The 7,500-nt window shown below is 48.0% G+C and overlaps 1 protein-coding gene across 1 annotated transcript in view; it reads left to right on the forward strand.

The window, feature by feature from the left end:
* LOC124025594 (EH domain-binding protein 1-like) overlaps window positions 1-7,500 on the forward strand; it is a 48,387-nt gene that overhangs the window by 17,024 nt on the left and 23,863 nt on the right. The gene's annotated exons all lie outside the window — the stretch shown is intronic.

The raw sequence follows: 7,500 nt of genomic DNA on the forward strand, positions 1-7,500 counted from the left end.
GATGCTTCGCTCTACGGCTGCGTTGCAAATGGCTCCGTCCCCTAAGTAGTGCAGAGCACAAAGACCCAGGGCTGTGGTCAGAACTACCTAGAACCAGTGCACTACCTAGGGAATAGGGTGCCATGTGGGACAGACGCTACTTGTTGATAAACCACCTGTTTCAAGAGGTGCTACCCTAATATATATCTGCTACCCTAATATATATCTACTACCCCAATATATATCTGGTAGACTAATATATATCTGCTACCCCAATATATATCTGCTACCCCAATATATATCTGCTACCCCAATATATATCTACTACCCCAATATATCTCTGCTACCCCAATATATATCTTCTACCCCAATATATATCTGCTACCCTAATATATATATCTGGTAGACTAATATATATCTGGTAGACTAATATATATCTTCTACCCTAATATATATCTTCTACCCTAATATATATCTGCTACCCTAATATATATCTGCTACCCTAATATATATCTGCTACCCCAATATATATCTTCTACCCCAATATATATCTGCTACCCTAATATATATATCTGGTAGACTAATATATATCTGGTAGACTAATATATATCACTATATCACTGCACTACCTGAGCCACTTGTAAGACACCGCCAGCATTCAAAAGCGACCAAAACATCAGCCAGGAAGCATAGGAACTGAGAAGTGGTCTGTGGTCATCACCTGCAGAACCACTCCTTTATTGGGGGTGTCTTGCTAATTGCCTATAATTTCCACCTGTTGTCTATTCCATTTGCACAACAGCATGTGAAATTTATTGTCAATCAGTGTTGCTTCCTAAGTGGACAGTTTGATTTCACAGAAGTTGTGATTGACTTGGAGTTACATTGTGTTGTTTAAGTGTTCCCTTAATTATTATAATAGGTATACCAGAGCCCTGTCATCTCTCCAGTCCTCACTTCCATCCTCCTCCGCGTGTGTGTGTGTGTGTGTGTGTGTGTGTGTGTGTGTGTGTGTGTGTGTGTGTGTGTGTGTGTGTGTGTGTGTGTGTGTGTGTGTGTGTGTGTGTGTGTGTGTGTGTGTGTGTGTGTGTGTGTGTGTGTGTGTGTGTGTGTGTGTGTGTGTGTGTGTGTGTAATCCAAACCATCTCTGTTACACACTGTTTTCCCTTACTCGTCTGCTGACTGAATGACCCCCACTCCGTGTGTGTGTTTCCCTGTTATGTATGTGTGAGTACCTGGCCATCTGAGACGGGCAAAGTTTTGGACGCCTTCACCCAGGCTCTCTGCCCGACCCTGATAAGTGTGTGGAGAGAGAGGGTCACACCCAGGCTCTCTGCACGACCCTGATAAGTGTGTGGAGAGAGAGGGTCACACCCAGGCTCTCTGCCCGACCCTGATAAGTGTGTGGAGAGAGAGAGAGGGTCACACCCAGGCTCTCTGCCCGACTCTGATAAGTGTGTGGAGAGAGAGGGTCACACATGAAATGGTCTCCCTCCTGCCCAGTGCTCAGCCCTGGCAGGACACCCCTGAGAGAGAGAGTGTGTGTGTGGGAAGAGAGAAGGAGGGAAGGGAAGAGAGAAAGAGGGAAGGGAAGAGAGAAAGAGGGCAGGGAAGAGAGAAAGAGGGAAGGGAAGAGAGAAGGAGGGAAGGGAAGAGAAGGAGGGAAGGGAAGAGAGAAGGAGGGAAGGGAAGAGAGAAGGAGGGAAGAGAGAAGGGAAGAGAGAAGGAGGGAAGAGAGAAGGAGGGAAGGGAAGAGAGAAAGAGGGAAGGGAAGAGAGAAGGAGGGAAGGGAAGAGAGAAGGAGGGAAGGGAAGAGAGAAGGAGGGAAGGGAAGAGAGAAGGAGGGAAGGGAAGAGAGAAGGAGGGAAGGGAAGAGAGAAGGAGGGAAGGGAAGAGAGAAGGAGGGAAGGGAAGAGAGAAGGAGGGAAGGGAAGAGAGAAGGAGGGAAGGGAAGAGAGAAGGAGGGAAGGGAAGAGAGAAGGAGGGAAGGGAAGAGAGAGGGAAGGAGGGAAGGGAAGAGAGAAGGAGGGAAGGGAAGAGAGAAAGAGGGAAGGGAAGAGAGAAGGAGGGAAGGGAAGAGAGAAGGAGGGAAGGGAAGAGAGAAGGACGGAAGGGAAGGTCGGGTAAAGAGGAGAGAATGAAGAGATGAGAGGTAGAGAGGCCAAACGGCATCAGAACATAATTTGTACAGCTGTGCCCATCCTGTGCTGTGTTGGCCAGACTGGAGAGGGTCTCAGCCAGACCAGGCGTGTGTCTTCATCGTCCATCAGGGATCTCTGTCTTTCTCTCTCCTCCACCTCTCCCCACCCATCTCTCTCTCCCCCCTCATCTCTTTTTATCCCTCCTCCACCTCTCCCCCTCATCTCTTTATCCCTCCTCCACCACTCCCCCTCCACCTCTCCCCCTCATCTCTCTCCCCTCCATCTCTCCCCCTCATCTCTCCCCCTCCATCTCTCCCCCTCCATCTCTCCCCCTCATCTCTCCCCCTCCATCTCTCCCCTCCATCTCTCTACCTCTCCCCCATCTCCTTCCCCCTCCACCTCTCCCCCTCCATCTCACTCCCCCTCCATCTCACTCCCCCTCCACCTCTCCCCATCTCCTTCCCCCTCCATCTCTCCCCCTCCATTTCTCCCCCTCCACCTCTCCCCTCCATCTCTCCAGTCTGATAGTTTTATTCCAGTATGTATACTCAGTGTCACACCCCTCTCTCCCCTCCATCTCTCTCCCCCTCCATCTCACTAGTCTGATAGTTATATTCCAGTATGTATACTCAGTGTCACACCCCTCTCCCCCTCCATCTCTCTCCCCCTCAATCTCTCCAGTCTGATAGTTTTATTCCAGTATGTATACTCACTGTCACGCCCCTCTCTCCCCCTCCATCTCTCTCCCCTCCATCTCACTAGTCTGATAGTTATATTCCAGTATGTATACTCAGTGTCACGCCCCTCTCTCCCCCTCCATCTCTCTCCCCTCCATCTCTCTCCCTCATCTCTCTCCCCCTCCATTTCTCCCCCTCCATCTCTCTCCCCTCCATCTCTCTCCCCCTCCATCTCTCTCCCCTCCATCTCTCTCTCTAATCTGATAGTTATATTCCAGTATGTATACTCAGTGTCACGCCCCTCTCTCCCCTCCATCTCTCTCCCCTCCATTTCTCCCCCTCCACCTCTCCCCCTCCATCTCTCTCCCCTCCATCTCTCTCTAATCTGATAGTTATATTCCAGTATGTATACTCAGTGTCACGCCCCTCTCTCTCCCTCCATCTCTCCCCCTCCATTTCTCCCCTCCACCTCTCCCCCCTCCATCTCTCCCTCCATCCATCTCTCTCTCTAATCTGATAGTTATATTCCAGTATGTATACTCAGTGTCACGCCCCTCTCTCCCCCTCCATCTCTCTCCCCCTCCATCTCTCTCTCTAATCTGATAGTTATATTCCAGTATGTATACTCAGTGTCACACCCCTCTCTTCCCAAACAGCTTATTCAATCCAGATCACTATCTCCCTCACATATATATGTATATATCTTTACCGTGCGTGCGTGCGTGCGTGCGTGCGTGTGTGTGTGTGCGTGTGCGTGTGTGTGGATCTGTTATCTGCTAGTGTGCTCAGGCAGAAATCAGAGATATGACTGAAATGCAACCCAAGCCATCTCTGTTACACACTGTTGTCCCTTACGCCTGCTGACTGAGTTACCCACACTTCTTCTGTGTTGCAATATGTTTCAATACCGAGAGCTCTATTCTGCATCCGTGTGTGTGTGTGTGTGTGTGTGTGTGTGTGTGTGTGTGTGTGTGTGTGTGTGTGTGTGTGTGTGTGTGTGTGTGTGTGTGTGTGTGTGTGTGTGTGTGTGTGTGTGTGTGTGTGTGTGTGTGTGCGCGTGCGCGTGCGTGTTTATGTTTGTGTGTGTGTTTATGTGTATATATAGAGCCTTCAGAAAGTATTCATACCCCTTGACTTATTCCACATTGTGTTATTACAGTAACTGAATTCAAAGTGGATTAAATATATATATATATTTTTCTCACCCATCTACACACAATATCCCATAATGACAAGGTGAAAATGTGTTTTTAGAAATGTTTGCAATTGTATTGAAAATGAAGTAACAGAAATATCTAATTGACATCATTATTGACACCGTTACATCAATACATGTTAGAGTCACCCAGCGGTCACATCAATACATGTTAGAGTCACCCAGCGGTTACATCAATACATGTTAGAGTCACCCAGCGGTCACATCAATACATGTTAGAGTCACCCAGCGGTTACATCAATACATGTTAGAGTCACCCAGCGGTTACATCAATACATGTTAGAGTCACCCAGCGGTTACATCAATACATGTTAGAGTCACCCAGCGGTTACATCAATACATGTTAGAGTCACCCAGCGGTTACATCAATACATGTTAGAGTCACCCAGCGGTTACATCAATACATGTTAGAGTCACCCAGCGGTTACATCAATACATGTTAGAGTCACCCAGCGGTTACATCAATACATGTTAGAGTCACCCAGCGGTTACATCAATACATGTTAGAGTCACCCAGCGGTTACATCAATACATGTTAGAATCACCTTTGGCAGCGGTTACAGCTGTGAGTGTTTCTGGGTGAGTCTCTAAGAGCTGAGAGTCTTTCTGGGAGAGTCTCTAAGAGCTGTGAGTCTTTCTGGGTGAGTCTCTAAGAGCTGTGAGTGTTTCTGGGTGAGTCTCTAAGAGCTGAGAGTCTTTCTGGGAGAGTCTCTAAGAGCTGTGAGTCTTTCTGGGTGAGTCTCTAAGAGCTGTGAGTCTTTCTGGGTGAGTCTCTAAGAGCTGTGAGTGTTTCTGGGTGAGTCTCTAAGAGCTGAGAGTCTTTCTGGGTGAGTCTCTAAGAGCTGTGAGTGTTTCTGGGTGAGTCTCTAAGAGCTGTGAGTGTTTCTGGGTGAGTCTCTAAGAGCTGTGAGTCTTTCTGGGTGAGTCTCTAAGAGCTGTGAGTGTTTCTGGGTGAGTCTCTAAGAGCTTTCCATGCCTGGGTTGTACAACATTTGCCCATGATTCTATTTTTTAAATTCTTCTAGCTCTGTCAAGTTGGTTGTTGATCGTTGCTAGACAACCATTCTCAAGTCTCGCCGTAGATTTTCAAGCAGATTTAAGTCAAAACTGTAACTAGGGGCCTACCAAGTGGCGCAGCGGTCTAAGGCACTGCATCGTGATCCCTGGCTGTGTCACATCCGGCCGTGATGGGGAGTCCCATAGGGCAGCGCACAATTGCCCCATCGTTGTCCTGGTTAGGGGAGGGTTTGGCCCATCGTTGTCCTGGTTAGGGGAGGGTTTGGTCCAGCGTTGTCCTGGTTAGGGGAGGGTTTGGTCCAGTGTTGTTCTGGTTAGGGGAGGGTTTGGCCCATCGTTGTTCTGGTTAGGGGAGGGTTTGGCCCATCGTTGTTCTGGTTAGGGGAGGGTTTGGCCCATCGTTGTTCTGGTTAGGGGAGGGTTTGGTCCAGTGTTGTTCTGGTTAGGGGAGGGTTTGGTCCAGTGTTGTTCTGGTTAGGGGAGGGTTTGGCCCATCGTTGTTCTGGTTAGGGGAGGGTTTGGCCCATCGTTGTTCTGGTTAGGGGAGGGTTTGGCCCATCGTTGTTCTGGTTAGGGGAGGGTTTGGCCCATCGTTGTTCTGGTTAGGGGAGGGTTTGGTCCAGTGTTGTCCTGGTTAGGGGAGGGTTTGGTCCAGTGTTGTTCTGGTTAGGGGAGGGTTTGGCCCATCGTTGTCCTGGTTAGGGGAGGGTTTGGCCCATCGTTGTTCTGGTTAGGGGAGGGTTTGGCCCATCGTTGTTCTGGTTAGGGGAAGGTTTGGTCCAGTGTTGTTCTGGTTAGGGGAGGGTTTGGCCCAGTGTTGTTCTGGTTAGGGGAGGGTTTGGCCCATCGTTGTTCTGGTTAGGGGAGGGTTTGGTCCAGTGTTGTTCTGGTTAGGGGAGGGTTTGGCCCATCGTTGTTCTGGTTAGGGGAGGGTTTGGCCCATCGTTGTCCTGGTTAGGGGAGGGTTTGGCCCATCGTTGTCCTGGTTAGGGGAGGGTTTGGTCCAGCGTCGTCCTGGTTAGGGGAGGGTTTGGCCCAGCGTCGTCCTGGTTAGGGGAGGGTCATTGGTTCGGCACATTGGTGCGGCTGGCTTCCGGGGTGAGCAGGCGGGTCTTTAAGAAGTGCGGTTAGTCGGGTCATGACTCGACCTCCGCGTCCCGAGCCAGTTGGGGAGTTGCAGAAATGAGACCAGATCAAAATTAGGGGGAACTATATATTTTGTTTAATGTATTGTAACTCGGCCACTCAGGAACATTTACTGTCGTCTTGGTAAGCAACTCCAGTGTAGATTTGGCCTTGTGTTTTAGGTTGTTGTCCTGCTGAAAGGTGAGTTGATCTCCCAGTGGCGTTTGGAAAGCAGACTGAGCCAGGTTTTCCTTTAGGATTTACCCTGTGCTTAGCTCTATTTCATTTATTTTTATCCTAAAGAACTCCCTAGTTCTTTACGATGACAAGCATACCCATAACATGATGCAGCCACCACCATGAAGAGTGGTACTTAGTGATGTGTTGTGTTGGATTTGCCCCATTCAGGACATAAAGTACATTTATTTTACACATTTTTTGATATTTTACTTTAGTTCCTTGTTGCAAACAGGATCCAGGTGTTGGAATATTTGTATTCTGTTCAGGCTTCCTTCTTTTCACTCTGTCAAATGGGTTAGTAGTGTGGAGTAACTACAATGGGTTAGTAGTGTGGAGTAACTACAATGGGTTAGTAGTGTGGAGTAACTACAATGGGTTAGTAGTGTGGAGTAACTACAATGGGTTAGTAGTGTGGAGTAACTACAATGGGTTAGTAGTGTGGAGTAACTACAATGGGTTAGTAGTGTGGAGTAACTACAATGGGTTAGTAGTGTGGAGTAACTACAATGGGTTAGTAGTGTGGAGTAACTACAATGGGTTAGTAGTGTGGAGTAACTACAATGGGTTAGTAGTGTGGAGTAACTACAATGGGTTAGTAGTGTGGAGTAACTACAATGGGTTAGTAGTGTGGAGTAACTACAATGGGTTAGTAGTGTGGAGTAACTACAATGGGTTAGTAGTGTGGAGTAACTACAATGGGTTAGTAGTGTGGAGTAACTACAATGGGTTAGTAGTGTGGAGTAACTACAATGGGTTAGTAGTGTGGAGTAACTACAATGGGTTAGTAGTGTGGAGTAACTACAATGGGTTAGTAGTGTGGAGTAACTACAATGGGTTAGTAGTGTGGAGTAACTACAATGGGTTAGTAGTGTGGAGTAACTACAATGGGTTAGTAGTGTGGAGTAACTACAATGGGTTAGTAGTGTGGAGTAACTACAATGGGTTAGTAGTGTGGAGTAACTACAATGGGTTAGTAGTGTGGAGTAACTACAATGGGTTAGTAGTGTGGAGTAACTACATTTGGGTTAGTAGTGTGGAGTAACTACAATGGGTTAGTAGTGTGGAGTAACTACAATGGGTTAGTAGTGTGGAGTAACTACAATGG

The sequence above is a fragment of the Oncorhynchus gorbuscha genome, unplaced genomic scaffold (assembly GCF_021184085.1).
Source record: "Oncorhynchus gorbuscha isolate QuinsamMale2020 ecotype Even-year unplaced genomic scaffold, OgorEven_v1.0 Un_scaffold_2299, whole genome shotgun sequence".
Classification (NCBI taxonomy): domain Eukaryota; kingdom Metazoa; phylum Chordata; class Actinopteri; order Salmoniformes; family Salmonidae; genus Oncorhynchus; species Oncorhynchus gorbuscha.